Consider the following 23,956-nt stretch of genomic DNA (forward strand, 5'->3'; position numbering starts at 1 on the left):
TTAGAAGTCAGAGTTTGAAGTGACAAGTCCTTTCAACAACTTCAAACTTGAAAAAAATGCCAGATTCATTTATAAACATGGGAGTACAGGTGAAAACGTGTGTCTGCAATCTCCTCAGCGTAAGGCGTCGTCACAGATGGATGTGGCTTTGCTTCCAGCCACAGGAAATAGAATTTGGACTTATTTCTTTCCTCCAGGTCTCTTCCTTTTTTCCTTTTTTCCATTAGAGTGTTTCTCATTCATTTTTGTATAAATTCAAGTTGCCCAGGAGTGAGTAAAGCAGGTAACACCAATTTCAGACATGGAAGTCAGAACTTCCCTGCAGCTCTTCAGACCAGAGTAAGGAATCCTCCCAGCAAAGAAAAAGGATTTACACTGACACAAGCACCTGCAAAACACTGTAAGAACTGTCTGCAACATCCTGGTTATGAAAAATGTTGTTCTGCTATCTGGAGAAAAGGAGATCACTCACAAATGTTCCAGGTTTTATTTGAATACTGCTAAAAAATGTCTGAGATCCCAGAGCAGATTGTAACATGAACATGTTGTCAGAGTAAAACCAGGGATTTTTTTTTTGCTGGGTTGAGGGCAGGAGCCATCAGACACTTTTCCCCTCTCGGCCTCTGTTTTCCCAGTATCCACAGGCACCAAACTACATATATTTTACAGAGCCAGCAAGACAGAGGCTCTATGGAACATCCCAACCACTGAAACAACCTCAACTTTTGCCTACAGAGTTGCTCAACTATTGGGCTGTTTCCCAATATCACAATCATATGGATATTTCCTATGAAAATGTACAACTTATCTCTAAAAGTCTCTGCTCCAGAAAGATACTGTTGGCATTTTTTCCAGCATTCCCCATCTCCAACTCAGCTGTTCCTGAATTTTTTTTGTTTTAAAAATCTCTGCAGCTTGACAGCAATGGAAGATGCTGAAGAAACATGCTGATGAATTTTATCTTTTATTGCAGAACAAGATAATTGGTTCCAATTTCAAATACTACACAGAACACCTGGAGTTTATAAATTAACACTGATAGTGTGATTTTAGAACATTTTATTAGCCAGAATTGACCCTTTACCATTAAATAAAGGAAATGCTTTGCTAGCAGCTTTACCTATTATTCTGTTAAGATTTAATCAGCTTATTTATCTTTGCAAGCATGTGGGGTTTGTTTTCCTCTTAAAGCCCTTCCCAAGGAGAAAGATGAGGATAATTTCCAAATTTTTATGCAGTCACAGTAACAGAGAAAAAAACATACTGTCAAGGTAAATTAGAGCAGTAGAGCAAACATCACTGTTAAAAAAGAAGCTTCAAAATACTTTAGACTTAAATATTCCCTAAATATTTCTATCCCCCATAGCCAGACTTAGGCTGAAGCTCTCTCCATAGTAGTTATTCCAAACTGAAAACCTCTAGGAACAGATGCCAGATCTTGTCATAGCATCATTTACCGTTTTTTTCCTCTTCTCTGAAACCCACAGTATCTTAGAAAAGGAATTTTAGTTGGCTTCTCTCCCAAAGCCTCCACTCACACAACTTCAAGGCCCTTTCACTTCATTGTGAAACTGGGTCTCTTCCTTCTCTCTTCTGCTTCCAGGGTCATCTCTAAGCCCCTTTAAGATTGCTTGTTCAGCTCAGCCCAAAATCCAGCTAAGACAAAACCCATCCCGAGTGTTTGATTATCCTGCTTTTCTTCTGAATGCTCTTTTGTTTCTCAAGATGTTTTGTTCATTCCCCATCTCAGACAAACACTCTGGGCTGGATCAGTTTGAATTCTGAGCCTGTCTGCAGCTCCCGGGCTGTGCACGCAACCTGGTGAAACACTAACGCACTGCCCTTGTCAGAAAGGAGGTAATTTAAGAATAAACTGCAATTTTTCAGAGCTTTCTGCTTCTTCATATCCAGTTCTGCCATTCTCTCAGTTAATATATAAGCCCATTTCCTACTAAGCAAATACTGACCACTCCAGACAAAGAATTTAGAGATGGTATCATTCCTATTTCAGAGCAAGAAATGCCAAATCTTTCCTGCTCTGCCCAAGGTCACAGCAACTCACTGATGAGACTGCAATAAAGGCTCAGGACACCAAGAATTCCAGCTGCAGGTACGAGCAACTACACTGAGGATTTTACATGCAGCTTTATTTAAAAATACAATAGGAGGAATAATCTCACGTCAGTCAGAGCAGATATGCTCTCCTTAAAATAGCCCCCGTTTCTTTCTGCAGAATTTGTGCACCGGGAGAGAGAATTCTCTTGCATTTAAATGAAACAAAGCTTCTTCGCATGGAACAGTGTTATCCTAGGAAAAAAGTCACATTAAGAAAGTTCATTTTTCCCATCTTGTATCCATCTAAGTTCCCATCCTGAAGACAGATCCACTTTGAGAATTCCAACTTAGCCCCTGTGCATTCCAAGCAGCTCCAAACTCTGACCTGCCTTTCTGTCAGCATCCATAGGAATTGTTTAAAGCACATTTCCACATTCTCTTTGTAGTCTTTGTTGTTTCAACATCAACAGGAAGTGCTAATTCCTGCCAACACGACTGAACTCACTCAGGAAATGACAACCCTACAGCAGCCAAGGGCATTAAAATATAGGAGTTCTCTGAAGCAAACTGCAAAATTTATGGGACAAACAGCAAACCAGCTTGGCTGCTCCACTATTTCTTTTATACTAAGTTTTAGACAATTGAATTTACGGTAGAAAGATGAGATTTGTGGGAGGAAAAAAGGGTTCCAGCCTCCTGTGTCCTTTTTAGCTATACTGTAAATCAGAGCTTACTAGTCTTGTATTAAAAAAAAGTATCTTTAAAAGACTAAGGACATCAGGTAAGGTCAGAAGAATGCATGGGGGAAAAATACAGGGGAAATTTTTTATGGATTTATTTATATTACAGATAAGGATGGTATCAGTCTCTGCTCTGTTCATCACAAACAAGCACAATTGAAGTAATTGATTTTAATTTCTTGGCATGCTCTAAAGGCATTTAACCCCACTTTACAAGATGGTTTCTAGAAGAATCCGTAAGCTTGATGTGGATGATGATCCTATTTCTGGGCTGCATTTCCAAATCAAGCAAATCTCAAGAAAAAAAAAATTACTCCTCAAGTTCCACACATGTTTTTTTCCCACATTATCCCCAGAGCTGTGCAGAAACAGGCAGGAGCCAAGCTCACTCTTACCTCACCTTCTCTGGAATACCTGAGTGTGTCCCTGAAGGCAGCTCCTCAGGAATAACACATTCACTTTCCTCAACTCCCTCAAGACCTTTCCAAGGGCTGAAGTGCTTAAGTGTCTCTGGTCTAAGCTTATTTCCCCTAATCCTGTTGACCAGTACACCTTGTGGGTAATTCTCCTCTTGCTGGGTAACAACCTGTGCACCTCAGGGCACTTCACTCTACCCCACTCCTCCAGATGCCCCAAGTCTCTCACCTCTTCCGACAAGGCACCTGTGGAAGAGTCACTTTGTTCCTCTGTTTCCCACACAGGAAAATCTGTCTTGACTGGCTCTGCCTGATTTGTTGCTTTCCACATACAACAAAACTTCACAATTCAGCTGTGTCAAAAGGATTTATCACATCATTTATGTCGAAGGAACAGCTCAGGGTTTGCTTTTCTCTAACTCTCTCTAACATGAGCTACATTCCTGTGTAAAGGGAGAGTTAGGTATGGCCAGTCAGTTGTGTGTCCAACAGCTTTGCCCTCGTTTTTTAAACTGCAGGAAGCCTCAGAGAACTTCCATGTGCTTCCTGCAAATGGAGATATACTCAGGGTCCAGTGGACTAATTCTTTAAAGAATAAGAACTATTCACTCACTGCTCAGAAAACAGACAAAAAATTCAAAGGCTGAGGAAGAACTCAAATTGACTCATTTCATTGTGACAACTCCAGTGTCCTTTCCACAGCTCAAACTGTTTATCCAACCAAATCCAGTTACTGAAACCAAGGTATCATTAATACCCTGACATTTATTTGTAAACTGGTGCTCGAGAGCTGAATACAACCCATCCAAACATACATTAAATGTTAAAGATTATTCCTCTCCGAAATTCTGCTGGCAACAGCATTGACATAAACTTTTTCATTTCCTTACACCATTCCTATTAAAAAAACCAGGATGGAGTCTTCCACCCTCTCTCTGTCCTGAGAGTAATCTTCACAGATTAAAAGAAAAAGAAAAAAACACATTTGAAATCACAGCTATCATTAAGTCAAATATTTAGAATTTCTATCCCTTGCTGGTCAAACTTTGCTCGCCACAAGGTATTTTTAGCAGATATTACTACTACCAAAGCCTAACATAATCCCACCAAGCCATTGTGGCTGCAAAGTCTGGTAACACAGAGGGTTTAAAGCTAAATTGTTCGTATTTTCCTCAGGCACAGTGATTTTCTAAGGAGGTTTTAGCAAATCCCTTTTCTCCCATGAACAGGCTGTCTGACATTTGTTTCCCTCAACCCCTTTCCTGCCAACACCCATCGCTCCAACATGGGTAAAAAGCAAAAAATAAAAACATTTGCAAGAACGGAGCCCAAACTTTGCAGCCTTAACAAGGAGCTGCCAGCAGACAGTCCCAGGGCAGGTCATCTGATTAAATGAAGCTGTGCTAATCTAGCAGATAGCCCAAATCCTATTAGCAACATGCACAGCAGCTTGGACATTTTCACAATGACAAAGGAATTATCCACAAGTCACTGTTAGTTACAGTGAGCTGACGTCACGCTGCCTTGGAAAAGCTGAGGGCTCTTTTTTGTCTTCAGGAGCAGAGATGGATCTCTTGTTTCTCTTTTGTTCAGTGGGAAAGGCAGCGAGATCAGAATTGCTTGGGGAACAAATCTGAGGTGGTCTCTCTCAATTTATAGAAACTACAATTGAAGAAAAAAATTCAGGGTCCCCTTGGATCCAAGAGGGAGATAGGGCAGAGGAATAAAGCTGCTGCCTGTATTTTGAAAAACAGGAACACATCCAGGAACTGAAAGCATCAGATTTACCTCAGCGAATACCTGGCCAATTAGCAATGTTCCTCACAGACATTCAAGTTAAAGTCTGCAAGGTAATGAAGATTTTACTGCTCCAAGAACAATAGCAATAATTACAATTACACAGAATATAAACCTTGAAACTTTCAGGTTCTGTTTAAATAATACTGACACACGGAAAAGAACATTCTGACAAGAGCCACTTTGCTCAAAAGGAATTTGGCCTTCTTTTGTCAAACATGGTGGAGAAGTAATTTTTCATTCATGAGAGAATGACTATTCTCATCATTTTATTTATTACAGTTCCCTGCCCCACTGAGATGAAACAGTTTCATCTGTGGTCTCCCTCTGCTTTGCCAGCTCCCTCTCTGACAGAAGGCAGGCACTAACATCTATTATTTAGCAGCTTTCCTGGCCATTTTAGAATCCTTCCTGTTGACACAGGAATACACATGCTAAAGGCGAAAACTGGCTTGCACAGATGAACAGCCAAAAAATCTGAATTGACCACTTTTTAAAAATAGGACGTTTGTTAAGGACTAGAAAAATAAATCATCTTTTTTCTCTACTTACATTTTCTCTCACTACAGTAGAAAGCCAACTTCTGCTGTCAAACATGTAAATTCTGGAAAGAAAAAAAAAAAAAGACACCAAAACCACAATTAATGCAGTTATCACAAAAGAGCACCAATTTCTCAACAAATCTGACAGAAATTAAACTACTAGCAAAGTGCAAACTATTTGTGTTAGCTACCTTGACCAGCTCTCCTGCCTTCATGAAGGAAATGGGCACAGTTTTATTAACTGTACCACAACCAAAAGATGGATTTTGTGTCAAGAAGCTTGTTTTGACCTTTTCCCAAAAAACTCTGGCAATCCTGAGACCATTCTCCTGCCCCAGTGATAGAGAAGTCCATGCTATTAGAGAATTTAGGATTAGAAGAAAACAGAGTCTCACTCACACAATTTTCACTGTACTACAAAGGGCACTCCCCCCCCCAAATCAGCATTTTTACCACACTGGAATTATTTCTGCTCAATCCTGTCCCTGAGCTACATTTGCCTTCTAGGCACAGTTAAATATCATGATATCTATTTTATCAGAAGAAGTTATATAAACCTCCTACTAATGAGCTCAAGTGAGAGCACAGCACTCTTCTAGAAGAGTTACAACTTCAAATCACTAATGATATCAGAAAGTGCAAAAGTAATTGATGCTTTCAAGAACACACACACTCACGCTCTGCACTGCACTGGCCTTGCAGCAAGGGGGAAAATGTAAGAAATTCTGGAATGGTTTTTTCCCCCTGGCAGCACAAAGCATGATTTTAGTGCACCCCAAGATGTGAAGCACTGACAGCCACTCCTACATCCCAAACCTCTGGATGTGGCTCTGTCACACACACCAAGACAAGAGCTGGGGGTGATGCCAGGGGACCCCCCTCAGTGCTCAAAGCTGCTGTGACAGGACAGGGGAGATTATTCTGAGCACAAAGCAAGAAGGTACTGAAGCAAAATGACCTTAAATCAGAAAGCCGGCCTCAAACTCCACACGCTTTCACCTGAAATCTCACATAAAATGCCTGTTTCTGCTTTTACAGTTCACCACCAGCTGGAGAATTTACAAACCACTTCAGCGTCTGGTATGGAGGCTAAGCTACTTAGGATATGGATCATCCTCACCCAAGCTCATTTATAGATAAACATTTTAATACTGTGATTATGAAACCATCACAGTGTAAGCAGTTTTGTTTATTACTGCCAGAACAACACACTTTGGGACACAAAACAGGAACTCACACTTAGAGGCCGAACTCCAAACCCCTCCCAGACACAAAAACATGAGAGGACCATTCCAAGTTCTGAAAACAGCAACTCCAGTCAACTTTCAGAAGTCTTGACAGGAAAAAAAAATTGCCCCCCCGCTACAGAGATAATGAAATCTAATGAAATTCTGAAAGGATTACCTGAAATGTAAACAAGTAAATTTATGCTGGCACACTAAGAGCACACAGAATACACAACAGCAAAGGCCAAAACACACACCATTATTGTCCTGTGCTGCACCCTCATTAATGCAGGAGAGGTGTTGCAGATTTCATATACCTTCTGCAAAAAAGAAAAAGAAAAACAAAACAAACAAACAAAAAAGCACCACTTTTTAACCAGCCTGAAAGAAGAGGAAGGAAACATAACAGCAAACTTTTCCACAAAAGTTGAGTTTATTTTTCAAAGGGTTAAGTTTCCACTTGAGGATGCTGAAAGCACCCTGGGATTCTCACAGAACGCAGTCCTGGCAACGGAGATATTTTCAATTCTACCTTAAAGATGGAGCTCATTTAAGGACAAAAGCAGACAAGCTACTCATGAAAAAAAGATCTGCATTGCCACAAGCTTCCATTTTTAGCTAAAAATGTAGCCTGGTAAAAGCAACATGAAAATTAGAGGCCAGTTCATTCCCTGCACCGCAGCGGTGGCTCAGCAAAGAGTTCTTGTAAGGAGCTCCCCATGCTGCCCTGCCAGCCCTGCTGAGCCCAGAGCTGCAGGTCCTTGACACCAAAAACTGGGCTTTAAATACAGCAGAGAACAAAAAGTTCCACAGAACACTCAGAGCGTGGTTCAAGTGGTTAAACCATCACACCAAAGCACCTGGAGGAGAGCCAGCCCCACGCAGGGTTGGTGTTCCCAGTGTCCCCACAGCCTCCTGCTCCAAGGGAACAACCAGCCCGGCCATTTGGGCTAAAAAAGAGTAAAGTCGCTGCACGAGTCAAAAAAAGCTTCATCATTTCTGGGTAAAGCTTCCCTCACTAAGTGCTGCCAGCTCAGTATCTCTTTTTCTTTACAGATACTGGAGCGGTTACTCTGAGCTGACAACCCAGCCTAAAAATTTATCTCCACTCCAGCAGAATTTGGGTACAAGTCTACACGTGAAGCTTTCTGCAGAAGACACAACTTTTTTCATGAGGCTGGGGAAAGCAGGGAAGAAAAGGAAGAAAAAGGACTTGGAAGAGTATGGAAAGCATTTTGAAATATTTTAACATGGCAGGAAATCTGACCAACCCTCCAAAACGAAGCAACTTCCTAAGCAGATGAAACCCATTCACTGTCCCCTCTCCAAAGCCATTAACACATAAACACGTTTTCCTCTTGACCTATGGATTCAACGAGAGACATAAAACCCAAAGATTCTGGATGTTAATTCCAACTTTCTCAAGGCTGCTTTCACACACACATTGACTAGAGGCCAAGGCTGATATCTGAGCTGCTGCAAAGGTGTTCTAGCATTTAACACACAATTCATGCACAATGATGTGGGGCCAGGCATCAGAGAAGACACTGAGGACCTTGCCCAGGACTCCCAGCAGATGTCCCTGCTGTAAGAACATGGAGAAGCTGGGAGATGTAATCAATGGATACACAGGTATTTTTGAGTGGCTTTATCAACACAGTTTAACATGGATCTCAACCAACACGAGTAAAAACTGATTTTCATGACCATTACACCACGTGAATCTTAAAAATGTCTTGCATAACACATCTTCCTGCAGGAGTGGCACAGAGTCGTTCTACTCAAGGCACTCAAACAAAAATAACTTCACTAGAGGGGAAGAAAAAACAAAACAAAACCAAACCTCTCTCAAACCATCCAAAAACCTACTAGCAAACCTCAGGACTACTATTAGATAAACCAGCAATTTCCAGTGAAGTTACTCTGGTGCTCTGCACCCCAGTGAAGAGCACCCCTGAGCCAGCAGGGATGGCTGGATGGAGCCAGGCAGTTCCTAATTTAGCTCTTGTTCAGGTACCCAACATCATCCCCACTGTAATAGATCACCTACGAGGCAGAGATAATGGCTGTGAAAGCAGCAATTGCAAGTTTGTTTATTAAAATCATTTCTTACAGCCTACATGGCTGATTATTATCACAGAACAGTAGCTAGATGCCCAAGAGATTACCCCACCTTGCCAAATCACTGGCAGCATCATGAAATTCCAATGTGCCACCAGGCAACAGTAATTAAATCTCAAATTTAAGCTTTCAAGATTGTTCTAAATACAAAAAAAAAAAAAAAAAAATCCCAAATAAAGCCCATCCTCAGTTTAATGACTTGGATAACTATCAACATTAAGTGCTGCAGCAGACAGCTGGAAGCTCAAAGGATGTTTTTGGGACCTGCATGTGCCCCTCCAGGAGTTAATTCCTGCTCAGACTTTCCCTGGGGAGTGCAGAGCTGGAATCCAGAAAAGCCAAGTCTTTGCTGTCCCCTCCTCCAAGGGCAGCTTTGAAGCACAACCTAGAGAAGCATAAAATAATAATTACAAATTCATAAATCTAAACAGGCTGGAGCAAAAGGATCACAACTCCTCCTTTATTTGAAGTCTCCTTTCTGGGGGAACCATCGTGCCACGTCTGTAATTTCCAAGCACGCCAAACTTGGAAAAGCAAGCAGTACCTTCCTAACAGGTTTGGGAAAGAGCTCACCCTGCTAAGGACAACAGGAGGTTTGTACAACTCCTTCGAAAACTTCCTGAAAGCACTTGTGTGGTGCAAGGCCAGCACAGCTGAATGTTTCTGTGGGAGGTATTGGCTGCTTCTCGTGCTGAAGAATTGCCAAGTTCCCAGCTGAAGCAGTGGCTGTGCTCAGTAGACATTTTTTCCATAGATTAGTGGGAAGCACACACAAAACAAGCATCAGGTCCATCAGTGTTAATGCTCATCTTGCAGCAGCCACGTTGGCTGGGCTGGAGAGCTCACAGATTTCCATTTTCAATGCAGGGTGTGAGTAAAATGATAATTATACAAGCTAAAAATAGCTGCAGCTCAACAACCTGATTTCATCAGTGCTTCCACTATTACCTATGGCTCAATATGGAATGACAGGCTCCATTTCTAGAGTCACTGATGTTGGGAGTTTTAGAGGTTTTGTCTGTTTTATTTCAAGTAGAAGAACTCTAGAAATGCTTTCCTCCTGAAGAAACTCGTGCAGTTTTTCTACTCAGCTCAGTGGATCTACAAGACCACGTTAGGAAAAAAAAAATAAATTCCTCCTCACTGCACAGAACACAGGAAAATTGTTGGCTGAAGATTAAAGGTCAGTTTGAGGGTCCTTGCAAAGTCCTGGCAACATTCCTTCATCCTGTAACCTCACTGACACAGAATAGCACATCCAACAGGGAAATCCAGGCAGAACAGCCTCCAATCCACCAAAGCGCCCTCAGTGAGGCACTGAGGCAATTCACAAGTGCCTCACTGCTGCAATTTGGCACTTCAGAATCCAACCCCCCCACGAAAATAACAAAAAACCCAGAGCAAAGCCATCCACCATAAAGAGCGGCTATTATTCAGAAAAAAAAAAGTTAAAAAATAGGATTCATTTCAAAAAATTAAAGGAAGAAACAAAATATGAACAAATCTGGAAACCTTGAAAGACCTTGCAAAAAGCCAAATTAAGCAAGGCACTTTCACATTCAAAGTCCCAAATTGGAACCACTGTCTCAGAGGGACAGTGCATTTCTGTCTCCTCCAAAACTGCTACAGAACATGAATAATTCACCATCAAAGTTAAAACTTCGACGTTCAAATCCCTCAATATGCCAGAGGTTGTTACCCCACAGTAACACAACACAACACCTCCTGGAAGTCACCAAAATGCTCATCATGCATAAACCATCAGCTCTCCATTTTCCAAGGAGTCATCCTTCCCTCTGCTTAACAAGGACTTGAAAAAAATCAACTTTTTGGATAGTTTCTCAAAAGAGCAGAGCCTAACAATGCAAAGATCATGGCAGGACACAGGAGTGCAATAACCAGCTCTGACGTGAAGTGATCCGTGTCTCCTGCCACCACCACTGCACAAACTCCTGCAATCCCATGTTGCCAAAATACTCACATTTCCTGATGCTAATCCCACGACCTACATTTAAAAAAAGAAATCATACTGATGTAATATTTAAGGATAAAAATCTGGACTGGAACAGGTCACTTCGTTAATCCTTTCTAAATGCATCTGGAAGCCATGTGCATTATTGGGGAAAAAAAATCATTTTAATATTCTAGGTACAGCAGAGAATTTCTGTAAAATCTAAAAGAACTGATATTACCACGTTTAACAGATGCCTAAAGCCAAATTCTTAAAATAACACTTTTAAAAAAGAAGAGTCTTAAGAGATCTTTGAAGTAGTTCAGGAATATTAATAACTCTTGGTGCTTAAGTGACCCATGCTCAAACATTTCCTATCTATATCTCTTCTTCTCTGTCTTCCTCTCACAGAAATTCCCATTTAAGAGCATTTTTACACTTCCTGATAGGAAGCAGACATGGAAACTAACTTGTTTTAATAACAAAAACTACTGGTATTTAGTGTAAGGTTTCAACAAGCTTCCATTTATTAAATCCTAAGAAGCCAATATTCTAGGTTTTATTCAAATTTCTCCATGCAGTTAGTCCTTCTGAAGAGTAACACATTTATAGATAACCTCATCAATTTTATCGAACTAGTCAGTGATGTTTTTGGATTGTCTTCTTTCCTGATCTTACCATTTAAAAAGAATGTAGAAACACCCCAAAGCCAGAGTAAGCAAAAACTTAGAATCTGCTTATGAATAAATTTCAAGCTACATTTATCAAAAAAAAGTCACTGAAAATTGTCACTTCCTAAAGTATCCCCTTACCCAAACCCAAGCAATTTTGCTGTCACATACTACCAGACTGACAGACAAACCACAGGCAGCACTGAAGGAGAATATATCACTATTAATTAACCAACAGAGAAATGACTAAGCATTTATTACTAGATGCTTCTATCTGCAGAGCCTTACAGTAACTGAACAGTTGGTTCTTACTTTCTTACCTCAACTGTCATTTTTCCTTGCTCCCTTCAACTCTTCTACCATGAACCTCCACTTTTTACTGATGTTTTCACTTCATTTGCAAAGCCACCACAAGCTGTGTTTACCTAAGCAGGGCAAAGCACAGGAATATTGCAGTCTGCCTTTAATAATTAATAATTAAAGTAAGACTGCAATATTCCTGTGATGTTACCAAGTAATGCCACGCTATCAGGATATTATCTTTTGATAAAATGTGTGATCTCTCATGTCTGTCAGCTGAATCCACAGGTTTGGGGCAGTTCACAATCCAGGGAACATTTTCTCCTGGAAGGCAGAAATGGAAGCACACAGCTGGAGGAGTTCACAGTGTCCCAGTGTGACAGAGTCATTACATAGCAAATGAAAAACACTTTGCACGTCTGAATTCATATACTTGTTTCTTTTTAATGGAAGTCAACGTTAAAACCGTGTTTATTCAGGTATCAAAGTAAGTTTTTAATCCACACTTTAAGAACATGCTTATAGGAAATTGCAATCCTATTAAGAAACGTAATTCTTGAGAATTCCCCTTAAGTATCCAAATATTGTCTTTTAAAAGTCACTTCTGGGTAAGCCAATTTTCAAGTAGTCTTCAGTCCATTTTCTGTGATTTAGAAATGCTCAGAAGTCCTCACAAAGACTGATGGATTTCTCCATCAGGGTGATGTTCTGCTCAAGCTCTCCCCAAATATTTCCCAGTGGGTGCTGAGGAGAGCCCAGCGTGTGACTGGATCACACTGCACTGAATTCCCAGGCAAATAAATAAATGACTGAATGGGGAGATGCAAAATCTGGCAGAGGCACCTCCTGTTACCAAAATCCTGCAGATTACAATGAAATCCATCAAGTGGATCAGCTGCCCTGTCAGGGATTAAAGTGTGAGAGAACAAGTAGGTTCCAAAAGCCTGGATGGGATTTCTCTCAGCTGTGCTTGCCAACACATCTGTCTTGGCATGATCTTCACCTCGTTAAAAATCACGTGCTGGTTCAGATATTACCATCACAGTGACATCAGCAGGTACATTAAGATCTTCACTACAATATTTATTACATTAAAGGAGGAAATGGGTTATGTGATCACTTATTTACAACAACAACAAAACCCCAGAAGCAAAAATAGCGAAATAGACATGAAAAAAACTAACACAAGAAATAAATCAGTAAGACTCTGTGCCTGCATAAGCACAGAAAATCAGCAGAAATCCCTGATATTGTATTTTGTATTTCCATAAATTTCAGCTCTGCTATTTTACCAACAGGAGCTGAATCATCCATTTCGTTCTACATATGCCTGCTAATAAAGAGTCAACTGAGTCAAAGGAGAATCGACTGCTTCCTGTCTACACCCTTTTAAAAAACACAACCAACTTCCAGAAAGCCACACTTAGCAACCCCTTACTTTCTACATCCTTAAAAGTAAAAGCATTAAAAACCAACGAATGAAGAGCCAATCAAATTGGTGTGTTTCTACTCTTGGATCTAAGGGAGACATTTACAGATCGAAAGTGTTTATGGTCAACTTTGCTTTGGAAAAGCATTTCCCTGATGTGAGCACCAGGCTGAGAACTCACATGCTGCCATGTCTCACTGCTCCAAGGCCCTCGGAACACTAATGAGGAACACTAATGAGAAACACATTGTGTTTCCAGGAGCAGCAAGATGGAATATGGACTATCAAACCTCAATTGTGCTCCTCCATACGGATCAAGAGTTCCACCCTTAAATGCCTTTTGCTGTCAGGATCAAATGCTGAGAGAGCTCCTCAGAAACCAGGGATTCTTCTTCCTGCTCTGCCTCAGAACGACTCAGAGAAAGCAAGCAAGCTTTTACTGTATTAAGCTTTTACAAACCAAAAATAACAAGAAGAAAAATCCAACATAAGCAAGAAAAGTAACCTCATCTTGGAGGCAGGCTGGACCTGAGTTGATAACTACCTTCTCACCACAGCTGCTGTCACATCTGCCCCAACAAAAATAGGAGAGTTGAGACATTGGAACAAACCATCTGCTCCTTTGTGCCTCTGCTACACAGACTGTACAAAGCCTCAGAGATCAGCTAAAAGCAAAATATTCCTTCTTTACAACCATGTAAAAGATCTTTATCCAAGCCCCAGCTAACAAACAGAATGCATTTAATTCGCTGAAATAAGAATTTAGTGTTCAAACGGCGCAGGGATCTTCAGTAAGAGATTAACAGAGCACTGGTAGAATAAGTTGAGCTATACCATGAAAAACAGCTGCTTTCCAGCACCAGTCTGAAGAATAGCATTTCAGTGGACCTTAAAAACCAACAAAACATATTATATGCATATAGCAGATAAAAGATACTCAGCAGAGATCAAAATATAGCATTTCTCTAATATTTTCACCCAAAACAGACTGAGCAATAATTTGTTCTCTAGCCCCAAAATCACCATGCCCCATCTTTAATCAACGTGCAAGCAGCTCCACTGGTTTTGATAGCAATGATTTATGCCCTGAGTAGCTCATTGATTTCTCCCAATTGCTGTCTTTTGATATGTACTGTTTGTACAAAATAAGGTACAGGAGAACAAGAAAAGCAAGGCTGAGCCTGAAAAGTCGAGTAACACAGGAGACCTTGAGTCCATTAGAGTGAGAAGTGGTGCTTGGGAACACACAAGGCAACAATGCTCAGTGCTGATAGGAGAGCACAGCCCAGGGCCAGTATCACAGCACAAAGCACAAAGGTACAGCAGGAAATACTTGCTTTCACCCTTGGACATTCCTCTTCCCAAAGGATCTGCATTAACTCTCTGAAAACTTCTGGCATTCATCTTTAAGTATCAGATGTGTTCCTGAAGATGGTATCTATCTTGTTAGGTGATCAAAATATAGAGGAAAACACGATAAATAGAAAAAAAAATAAAGTAACACCAGGGAATTAATTGAGAAAGACAAAACTGAAAACATCAGAAGATAATCTCACCTATTTTATGGAACAAAATACCTGCAGAGTGGTGCCAAAAGAGCAGACAGGTAGGGTGGTTGAGCCCTGGAGCTGCTGAGGCTCTGCCCTGACCCTGGAGCCTGAGCACAGCCCCTCTGGATGAGCTTGCCTGGAGCTGCCGAGTGCTCCCAGCCCTGAGTGCTGTGCCCAGAGCTCCCAGCCCCAAGGAAAGTTCTGCACAGGCTCCCCCAGCCCACAGCAGCAGTGAGAGACTCAGTGGATAAAGCAGAGCACTTCCTGAAAGGCTCAACTTCAGGATTTCCTGAAACACTGCAACTGCATCTACTGTCCATGGGCAGGAGAAAGGAAGGATTTAAGTCAAACCAAGCAATTTGACCTCTCTGTCCAAAGTGTCCACGATATCTGAGTTTCCACACACAGAAACCCACCTCCCCAACACCTCAGGCACCTACTGAAGACCCCACTACTTGTCAAGATTTAAATGTGTTAAATGGTTCCTGTTCAGTCCCATTTCCTGTGAATACTACACGGCATTTTCAGCAGGGAACTCGCACAGTGAGTTTTCAGGCCCTGGCCAGATGATATCTGACAGCTGCAGTGAAATGCAGGACTTGGTAACCTGCAGCACAATTAAACTGCCACGAGCATCAAGCAGCCCATTCCTGATCTTTGTCCAGCCACCACCTTTGTTACACAGACAGCAGAGTCTATCTTCAGAGTCCTGCCACTCCACAGGGAACGTGCACCAGGAATATCAAACACATGTTCCAACAAAGACAGCTCCTTCGTTAGTACAGCATCAGCTTATTTCAAGCACCAAAGACCTCAGCAGACCCTCACATCTACTTTGTTTTTCTAGACAAACAGAGAAAATTACCACACCAACCTCCTGACACATTTGCTAGGTTATCTGAAAAACAACTAAACCCCCCAGAGTTTTGGGAATCAAAATGATAAAACACAAGAGGACCATAAACAGATTTCTTCTCAACATCTTGAGCCACGCATAGGCCTGCTCTGTTTAGCTCCGTTATGTCATTTACTGGAAACAAAACGTAGTAAATTTTGTATTATGCAGTTATGACCCTTTTTAAAAAAAAATATTTTAGATACTGAAACCTAAGGTCACTTATTTGAGATTCAAGCATCGGTTGTGTCCAACACATACCTTGAACCACTTGGTGTAAACCAAGATGCATCAGCTCAAATATTATTTACATCAAGTTGAACACGACAGAGCTTCACACGTATGACTAAACCAGACTTTCTGCACTGGGTTTCACCACGAAGAACTTACTAGAAATCATCAGTATTGCACACATTTCAAACTAAGAAGTAAGCTCAAGGACTTCTGATCAGTGCTGCCCACTGAGTGAACATTTCTGCCTGGCCTTACAGATTTTACTACTGAAGATAACAAAGCACTGACCGTTAAGATCTCTGCAGCAACAAAAAAAGGCACATTTATCCCATCTCCTGTATGCTTTTAGCCTTGGAGCTACGACCCACCTCCCACCCCTCGTTTGTTTTGGTAAATCCCTCAAATACCTACAAAACTCCAAACAGTTGGGCTGAATACAAAGTGTTTTGTGTGATTTAAGAGATTTAATTTCTCCCGTTCCAAAAAGCAAGCCACTTTTCCCACAGATCACAGAAGGGCAGCGACACCCCCAAGCCTGTGAGGCACATCTGGACGGGACATGTGATCTCCAACAACATCTGTAAGCTCAACATCCTGCCCAGCCACCCTGAGGAAATCTGGGAAAACATCCCGTGTTAGCACAGATGTGCCAGTGAGGAAGTCCCGACAAGTAAGGAACACCCCATTAATGCTGGCCATGTTGATTTCTGTCTCCATGGAAGCCAAAACTCCAATTTTGAGGCGCACGATTAAAGATTCTTCTGTCAGATCAGTGCTGGAGATTTCAACGTTTCACAAAAATAAAACAAAACCCACTCAGCTTGTCAAATAACTTGGTGGTTTTTTTGCAAGTAATTTTAGATAACCTCTCTTTATTGACAGATTTGAGTAAATCCTGAAATGGCAGGATAAACACAAAGCACGTGTGCCTGACAAGACTTTTAAGATGGTTCCCTACATCCAACCCAAGGCAGAAACGCAGCGAGAAAATCCAGGTGCACAGAAGGAACAGCTCACCTGTAACAGTTCAGCAGAAACTCTTTTTCTTTCAGAAAGAAAATAACTGCCATCAGCTGCTGTAATTAAGGTTACTGTAACAGAAGACAAGGCATCCCTTTCCTGTCAGTGAAGGCCAACACCCACAGCTGCCTGCCTCAAAGTCATACAGAAAGCCTTGAAATTGCTGATTTATTCCCTCATCCCCAACACAGTTTGATTCTGTAATGAGCATGAGTCAAATCAACACTGATATCTGAACTGATCAAATATTCCCTAAACCTACTTTCATACCCAGCATGCAGGAGTTTAGATGGAGCTTTCAGTTTCCAGAGAGAAGTATTTTTGTTTTACTTTTTTTTTTTCCCTCCCCTTTGCTGGGGAAAAAGAAGAACACGCTTAAAATAGTGACAAAAATCTATACATAGCTTTGAATATAGGACCACGTTACATAAAGCTACAAAAAATTATCTAATCTATCTAATTACAGATAATTAATATTTTCTTTTTTTGGGGAGTGCTGGCAGGCATTACTGCAGTTTTCAAGAAGACATCAAAAAATATTCTCATCTGAAAAAAAAAACATGATAAACATAACTGGCATGAAATGTAGCCAAACCTTCAGATCAAGGTAGGAACACACGGAAAAAATATTTAACTATACACAATTCAATTAATTCTTCTAACATCTAGAATGTATTTCTCTTCTAAACAGAGAACCTTTAGAAATTGCAGTGAATTGACAAGCTGATATTCTACCTCCTCAAATTAATATACTTATTTTTAATGAAGTAGTTTCAGGCAAACTACTTGCAGAAATGAATAACATTTCCCATTAAAACGGCAACTAGGTTTTTAATCAGCCTCTCTCCCTTCACTGTATTAAATGCTACTGATTTTTCCCTCCTCAAGTTCTAAATACAATCTATGAAAATAACTCCAGGATTTAGTCCATCTTTACCACCTTCAATTACAGAGTTACCTTACAGTCTCCTTTCAGCTCCCTCAGATCACCTTCCTCAGGTCTTCAGCCTCATTTTCACTTATCCATTATTAGGATTCCAAAACAGACACAGCACAGGAAGATCAAAGTTTAACCCTTCAGTCCCACCAAATGCAGAAGTAACTGTAGGTCTTCCCTTGTTTTCAGCAATTCTTAATTACCATGCAACATCTGACAGAGGGAACAGATTTACTAATCCAAAGCCAGGTCTTCAAAATGTCTGCAACACCTTCCAAAGGATTCCAATTTTAAACCTGCTGGAGTTGCTTGACTGGACTTTCACAACACTTAAATCCAGTAATATCTTCAACATTTGCTTTTTAAACTGCTTTCTCAAGCCCTTATTCCTGTGCCCACCCCCAAATATCAATAACCAGGTCAATGTGTGACATCTGGACCTATTCTCACTTTAGGCCAGCACTGAAAATCCTGGAGAAAATTTAGAAGTTATTATTTGCACGGCTCCTTACAAATTACACTTCCAGAACGTCCCCCAAAACTAACTTTTTTTGGCTAACACATTAAAAAAAAAATCCCATGTAGGCATCTAATTCGAGCAGCCCTGCTAAAAGGGAGAGTAAGATATACATAGCAAGGCACACCACATCTTGGCTGCTTCCAGATGGCACCATGAATATTATCCTTACTCCCTTAGCTGGGTTCAAGACAGAAAATTCCTGCATTTCTAAGAATATCCTGGGCAAGGCAAACATCACCCCCTGTGAGCAGCACACTCAAACCCTTCAGACAGGCAGAAATATGCCACTGAAGTTCAAGAGACCAACAAATGGTAACATATTCTGCGCCACTCCAATAAATGCAGTGGACAAGTGTTACAACATTCATACATTAATTCCTTTGTATTTAGCACAAATGAACACTCTTACAAGGTATTAATTGCAAACAACTCATTTTACAAGTTCAGCTATTAAAAAAAGAGGCCAAGAAGATTTGACTTTTATGTTCACCCATTTTTTTTAAAGTGTGTATTTCTATCCCAAGGCATACCATCTCCTTTCTCTCTCCTTAGAAACCCTCTACTATTTTAATAAAAATGCAGTATTCTGCCTCAAAACCCATCTTGGAGTGTCCATATTTTTGTACCAGGAAGCCTTCCACAGTCATTTGCGTTGATTATTTTGGCATCTCGAGTAAAGGTACTGCTCATAGCCAGCTCCAAGCTTTTAAAAACCTCTTCATGCTCTGCTCAACTACCAGTTGGCTCAAGTATCTATGGATTCTGCATATATTTCTGTTTGGTGAAAAACAAATCCACACTCACAAAATCCCCAGCACACTGGACACCCTGGGAAGAAATAATAAATTGAGACACTATGTTAAATAGAAACATAGGGGCTTCAGGGGATTTTTGTTTTTTATCATGACCTTGGCTAATCCTAGTTCCAACTTTATCAGTGGGGAGAAAAAAAACATTTTGAATGGAGTATGTATCCTTTTCAGTTTCAGTCTGCACTTGAAGCAACCAAGAGACTCCCTTCAAAAAAATGTCCACTCTATCTTCAGTCACATGCTTAAGAAACATTTCATTAATGCAAGCAAGCTGCTTTCAAGGTTATGATTTTTTTTTTTGGCCACACAACCAGTAAAATCCTGTAAAAAAAAAAAAATCTCATCTAAAATTCTGTCATGAGCACAGGCATTAGCGACTCCAAGGACAAGTCACCTACAGGTAATTCAACAACTGGAATGGCCAATTTCCCATCTCAGAGCAGCGCTAAACGCAATTGCTGAGACGTTACCGGGTGCCATATGGCTAAAACTGGATATGAAAATTGAGAATATCAATTACCAATCCACTAATGCTGAGAGCCAAAATCCATGGACAGTAAGAATTTAATCCAATTCAGTGCCCTGAACATGAGCTGAGTGAGCCTGGCGTGGAGGAGACAAATCTACCGCCGGTTTCGCAGGGCGCAAACAACTCCAGTTTTTTTACTGCAGGAACTACAAAACCAGCTGAACCCAACAACTTGCTTAACATCCCCCAACCACAGCTCCAGGCCTGGTAAGGAAATCTACAAAAACAAGCCAAGTTTCAGATGAATTGGCATCTGGTTTCACAGGGATTGAGAAATCGTCACTGAGTTACTATTTAAGAAGCAGCAGTTTAGTTGTTTTCCACATGACCAAATCGAAGCCCCCAAAGCACCAGGAAGTTACACAGCGCAGCCAACATCTTGCTTCATTTCAGGAAAAGCCGTCCTACAAACATAATATATTATTTCTGCTATAATTAAAGGGCCTTGAAATTGCATTAGCTGAAGGGTTTTCTTATTCTAAGTAAACTAGTTTAATGGTTCAAGTTTTAAAAAATTTTTTTAATAGCTGTGGAGTGTTTCTTCTGGGATGATATTAAGAATAATGTTACACAAAATTCTATCCTCTCCCTCATTATACAGAGCTTCATTGATTACTTACACAAGAATTCTCATTAAGTCCAAATACAGCAGCTCCACATTTCCATGAGGCACGGAGGTGATTTAAAAAAAAACTGTTCTGCTAAGATTTCCTGTGGAATTTTAATTTACCATGTTGTCAAAGATTTCATGCTAGGATGCCTGCTACGTACTGACTTAGCAGCTGCAAGGACTCAACAAGGATAAATGTAATTTATCTTACCCAGAAGAGAATCTCACATCACTCTGCTCCTTTTGGATCCTTTTACTAAAAGACCAAAGTAGTAGTGACAAAAAAAAAATTGCACAAGTAATTTCAGGTTTAACAGGACATTAACATCAGATGGAACCAACAGTTTATTGGACAGTATTCTTAATTAAAAAAAAATGTTCTTGAAACACCAGAAGAGTAAAATGCACTCAGCTAATTTCAGCTTTTTTAAAAAAAACCAAAACACCAGCACCAAAAGCCTCAACTGAAAATGGGCTCTGCTGCTTCCTTCTGCACCAGCTACAGCTGGGTTACTACAATAAACTAACAAACAACTGATTATACATTAAGTAATAGATAAACAATACTAAAAGGTTTGATACTATCAAAGGTTTGGAGGTCACTTGAATACAGGAGACATAACAAGCATTTCTTATTTTTTCTTGCTGGGAAGTGGATTGTTTTAAGCCTGAGTCCAGTATATCAAATATTAACCAAGCTATTTTATTTAGGCTACCAAAGTGAAGGAGTTTGGCACTATGGTGAAATATCACAAGAGTAAGAAATCAAAAGTCCATTTTTTCTCAAGAGATTACTAAAAAACACACGTAAAAGGGCTTCAGAAATTTGTGATGCTGTTTTGAAACAGACTGCTCAGCCACAGAGCTGCTTTAAATTTCTTATTCTCGCCCATTAAAAGAACAGTTATCCAGAGGATGGCAGTAATTCTGGGTCAGCAGCAGCCTCAAACCCTCCACAAATTGTGAGTGTTGTGAAGCAGGCAGGAGACTCCTTTGTGCCACAGAAAGACACCTGTCTGCACAGGCTCTATCTGACGATTACCTGGCCAGCAAAGGCCCAGCAGCCTTTGTACACCTGAGCTCTACCTATAAAAACCGGTTTTTAGCAACAGGCTTAATAAAAGCCAGCAACGTTTTGGTGGTGCTAAGCAGGCACTGCGAGGTAAAAACGAAAATCGTCTCACCCCTCTGCTCAGCGAAGAGCCTATGTGAACATTTCAATAAAACTATTTACTCCTCCCACCTAGTTCCTATCTGGAGGAGCTCACAAAAATTAAAGGAAAAAAAAAAAAACCCACAAAAACCCCACAGATTTCTCGCAGCAATCTTCCAAACGCTCCTCCTACCCCCCCACCACAGAAGAGAAGAAAGCAAAGAGAACGAGAAAGTAAATCTAAAGCACAATTACGAAATAAGATCTAGTTTGGCAAAGCTGGGGTGAGGAGGAGTTGAAAAATGAGAGCTGCCTTGCTGCAAACGCCATCTTGTTGCAGCTACTGGGCCCAGGCACAGAGAGATCCATTCATTCACAGCAAAAAGAAAATCAAACAGACACCCCGGCTAATCTGCAGCCACCAAAACAACCACACTATTATCACCCCCTTCTCCTTCTCCTCTCCTCGAGCACACAAAGGAGAGAAATAAGACTCTGATCTGTCACATTTAGGGAGGGATTCAGGCATTAACATATCATCTTCGTTTCCTCACACGTATTTCACATACACAGCGGCAGCATTTTGCCTTGATTCTCATCCTCGTGTCCAGAGCAGCTTAAAATAAGGGATAAATCTCTCACGATTAGGTGCAGACACCCTACAGCGGCAAAACGTTTAATTTTTCAGTCTTAAATCACCTCTCCAAGTTGAGCCAACTATTCTCAAAAGCTGTTTTAATAATCACTTAAGCCTTACATTTACAGTCCTTTCCTCCTGTTTCCTCCTGTGGAGACAATGCATAATAACGTGGCAGTCGGCACATCCTAGAAAGGATGCCTGCTTTAAAACGAGTCCCAGCCTTGACTTTGTTAGAGAATAATGAAATATCACATTCGTTAAAATTTCAGTTCATCTCCAGGAATGATAAATTGACATCTTACAACAACCTCTACATCATTCTGATTTTCTTCTGGACAAGATTTTTTTGTTAATAAAAACGCCTCATCTCTTTTCATATTTACATGCAAGGCTTTACACATCTTCATTCCCTACAAAGCCGTAGGATTAAAAATCCTACACGTTCAATATCCCTTGCATGGATAAAAAAAAAAAAATCATGCTGAAATCCTCTCGATAAAAAGCTGGGAATTGAAGCAATATTTCAAACAGCATTTCCAAGGAGAAAACTCCATCTTCCCATTGTAGCAAACACCCTCCATGATCTTCGTTATCGCTGCTACGGGCACACACACAAAAAAAAAAAAATATGCAGCACGGTAATACATGGGGGAACAAATATGCGGTTTGAATCCATGCTCGGTTCCGGTTCTAACGAGAACAAAACCTTCCCTCAGCCCTCCCTCGCCCAGCACACCCAGCATGAGCCCCATCTGCGAGCCCTCGGCTGGCTGGCGGGGCTGCAAGCAGCCTTACCCTGTTTGTCTCACCCCCGGCTCCTCTTAATCAGTTTTCCACCATTACAGCAGCCACACCATTGCTTTTTTTTTTTTTTTTTTTTTCTTTTTTTTTTCCTCCTCCCTTGAATCTCTCTCCAAATATTCCCTCTGCCGGCTGGATCGCTCGGGAAGCTCGCCTTTCGTGGCTTAAGACAAGACCCCCCCCCCAACCCCGTCAAAGGCAGAGAGACCACTACAGCGTAATTATAATTAAAAATGGAACCCCGCAAGATCCGAGGTCTCCTCCCTTTTCGCCTGGAAGCCTTCGAGAGAGGGAACCAGTCCCACCCCCACCTTTTTCCCCTCCTCCTCCAGCTACAAACACACTTCTTTTTTAGGGGAAGCTGGAGCCCCGAGGAGGTGGGAAGCGCGGGGGAGGGGGGCTATTTCCAACCCCGCCATACCGAGGGTCGCCGAGAAACGGGGGCGACGAGGAGGCGGCGGCCCGGGGGGCCCCCGGTGCGGCGGCGGAAGGGGAGGACAGGGGAGGAAAGGAGAGGGAAAGGAGAAGTGCGGCAGGAGGAGGAAGCGCGGGGGAGGGGAAGGAGCGGGGCTGAGGGGGAGCCGAGGGAAGATGGCCCCGGGGTGGGGCCGGCCGGGGCTCGGCGGGCGGGAAACGCGCTCTGAGGGACCCCCGCCCTCCCCGCAGCCCTCACACGGTTACCTGCCCTCCCGGCCGCTGCTCATGAACCGGGCCGGTCCGTCCGCCGCCCGCGGTCCTGCCCGCGTCCCGCCGGCCTGGGGAGGGAAGGGGGGCGGAGGAGGAGGAGGAGGAGGCGGCGGAGGAGGAGCGGGGGAGCCGCCCGCGCTTGTGCCCGGCGGGTCCCGGGGAAGGCGGCTGAGGCGAGCGCGAAGGAGGGATCCGCGGGGGAGGGGGTGTCGCCGGGTCTCGACTCCTCCTCAGCCCCGCTCAGCTCCCCGCAGCCATCGGGCAGCGGCAGCCTGGGCGCGGCCAACCTCCCTCCTTCCCCTCCTCCCTCCGCCCCGCCC

The 23,956-nt window shown here is 41.9% G+C and overlaps 1 protein-coding gene across 5 annotated transcripts in view; it reads right to left on the minus strand.

Moving 5' to 3' along the window:
- Positions 1–23,562, minus strand: part of GNB1 (G protein subunit beta 1) — a 33,819-nt gene extending 10,257 nt beyond the window's left edge. For 3 of the 5 annotated variants that reach the window (XM_066203154.1, XM_066203152.1, XM_066203153.1), the window contains exons 1-2: positions 22,944–23,562; positions 5,561–5,612 (exon numbers count right to left, since the gene is read on the minus strand). The gene's annotated coding sequence lies outside the window, so the exon portion shown is untranslated. The remainder of the gene's footprint in view (positions 1–5,560; positions 5,613–22,943) is intronic. The other 2 variants (XM_066203151.1, XM_066203150.1) reach the window with 2 other exon arrangements.
- Positions 23,563–23,956: the final 394 nt, after the last annotated feature.

Source organism: Chamaea fasciata, unplaced genomic scaffold (genome assembly GCF_029207755.1).
Source record: "Chamaea fasciata isolate MVZ Bird 193981 ecotype frontalis unplaced genomic scaffold, bChaFas1.0.hap1 SCAF_23, whole genome shotgun sequence".
In the NCBI taxonomy this organism is placed as follows: Eukaryota; Metazoa; Chordata; class Aves; order Passeriformes; family Sylviidae; genus Chamaea; species Chamaea fasciata.